Source organism: Salvelinus fontinalis, chromosome 17, assembly GCF_029448725.1.
Source record: "Salvelinus fontinalis isolate EN_2023a chromosome 17, ASM2944872v1, whole genome shotgun sequence".
Taxonomy (NCBI): domain Eukaryota; kingdom Metazoa; phylum Chordata; class Actinopteri; order Salmoniformes; family Salmonidae; genus Salvelinus; species Salvelinus fontinalis.
In genome coordinates, this window is record NC_074681.1 from 15832912 (window position 1) to 15835404 (window position 2493).

Here is a 2493-nt window from a genome sequence, read left to right on the forward strand (position 1 = left end):
GCACAACGCTTCCTGGTGTATGATACAATGATAAGCTGTCAGCTCACCTGTCGCGTTTTCCTCTTGCATCTTTTCCCGTATCTTCGCCACCAGTCCGCTCCTGTGTCCACACATCGCAGGTGCTCCGTCGGTTGTCAAACCCACGAGTTTTTCCCAAGGCAGCTCCATCTCATTTACACATCTTGACACCTCTTCATACAAATCATGCCCCGTAGTTGTGCCATGCATAGGACGTAAAGCCAAAAACTCCTCTGTCACGCTTAGGCTGGAGTCCACTCCGCGGATGAAAATTGACAACTGGGCAATGTCAGAAATGTCGGTGCTCTCATCCACAGCCAAGGAATATGCAATGAAATCTTTTCCCTTTTTCACAAGCTGCTCTTTTAGATTGATGGACAACTGGTCTACTCTCTCGGCAATGGTGTTTCTGCTCAGACTCACATTTAAAAAGAGTTGCCTTTTTTCTGGGCAAACTTCGTCACAAACTTTAATCATGCAGTTTTTGATGAAATCCCCCTCCGTAAATGGCCGGGCTGATTTAGCGATCTCTTCTGCCAAAATAAAACTGGCCTTGACAGCAGCCTGGCCTTGTGATTTGGCTTTTTTGAACAGAGCCTGTCGAGATTTGAGGCCTCGTTTTAATTCCTCTGCCTTTTGTAGCCTTTGTTCCATGTCCATATTCTTGTTTTTGTCCGCGTGTTTCGTTTCATAATGTCGTCTCAGATTATACTCTTTCAGTACCGCCACACTTTCTCCACACAGAAGACACACAGGTTTTCCAGCTACCTCCGTGAACATATACTCCGACTCCCACCTTGTTTGAAACCCCCGGTTCTCAGTGTCCACCTTCCGTTTTGCCATTTTTGATGGGTATCTGAAAGTTAATTTTACTGTGATGCTGACGACTGCTGTGCCAATAAATATTGAAATGAAGCAGCCTACTGCTCGGTGCGTCACCGTTGCATTGTGGGAAATGTAGTATTGGTGCGTGTAAAAGATCTGCGGGCTGCCGGCTTGCTGCGGTCTGCGGGCCGGTTCTAATAATAAATCAAGATCATCCCAGGGGCCGTAAAAAACCTTCTCGCGGGCCGGATGTGGCCCGCGGGCCTTGACTCTGACATATGTGTTCTAGAGAGTCAGACCATCAGCTGTTTTCAGGGGGTGATGGAGCGACTTCTAGGGGCATAGATAGCTTTAGTTGAGTTGTAGAAATTGTGCATGTCGTTTTTGTCTGCATACATTTGGATTTCCTGTGCCTTATTCATCCCTCATTTATTCTGCAGAGTATGCAAGGTTGTACTTCCCTGCGTGATGCATTGCTAGTGGAGGGTAGCAGATGTGGGTCAGTTGAGAGTAGCCCTGTGTACATTGTTCAGTAAGGTTGTGATGGTGCATGCGTTGGGTGGGACATATTCTCACCTGGAGTTTAGCCAGTATCATACGATGATCTGTCCAGCATTCTGCACCCCTCATGGCACATGTCAGCAGTACGTCATTAGTGTCAGAACATATCACTATGACGTAGTCGATTAGGCGCCAATGTTTGGAGCGTGGATGCATCAATGATATTTCACATTTGTTCTTATGCTGGGACAAGGTGTTAGTGACATTGAGATCATGCTCGGCACATAGTTAGCAGTCTCATGCAGTTCTCATTGACCTGGCCAAAACCATGCCTACCCAGCACTTCGTTCCATATCCTGTTGTCCTGTCCCAGCATTGAAGTTACCCAGCAGAAAGATCTTGTCATTCCTGGAGATGCGGTGAAGGGCCTCCTTTAGTGACTGGTAGAAGCAGTCCTTTGCCTCATTTTCAATGGTAACGTTGGTGCGTATGCACTGAGAAGAGTGGCATAAGGAATCTTGGCTAGGGGGATACGGAGAGACATGCATCTTTCACTTATGCTGACAGGTGTTTCGGTGAGGCTGGGTAAAAGGCTGTTCTTAATTGCCAGTCCCACACCATGCTGATGTTGTCCACCCGGAGGCTAACCTTCCCAGAAGAAGGTGTAGCCTTCTCCCTCCTCTTTCAGGGAACCTTCATCCAGGAACTTGGTCTCACTCAGGGCAGCAATGTCAGCGCCTTAGTTCTGCAGCAATCAAACCTGTTCTCCGATGAGGTCGAACGCTATTATCGTCAGGGTCCAAAAGAGTTCTGATGTTCCATGTCACCAGTTTCAGGGGAATTATTTTATTTTGCATTTTCGACCGCTGAGTGGAACTCCCGATAAGTGCGGTAGCCTATCCAGGATGGAATGAGGAGACAATTTTTAGGCCACCTCCCGAGCTGGGGAGAGCAGTGTGGATCCTAAGGGGTCTGCCAAGAGCAGCTTCCACTCAAGTCCCAACTGCTGGCGACCATAATAGTCCTGTGTCTCTGGCGTGCAGGGGTCTGATTAAGGGCTCCCGGTGCATTCACTCCTGCCCCATCACCAGACACCTCAACGCCGCCAGACTTTAGTCCCATTTCCGGTTGATGGCTTCACCAAGGTCA

At 48.3% G+C, this 2493-nt stretch overlaps 1 pseudogene; it reads right to left on the minus strand.

Annotated features, from left to right (window-relative positions):
• Positions 1-1272: 1272 nt before the first annotated feature.
• Positions 1273-2201, minus strand: LOC129814532 (craniofacial development protein 2-like; annotated as a pseudogene).
• Between the last annotated feature and the right edge of the window lie 292 nt (positions 2202-2493).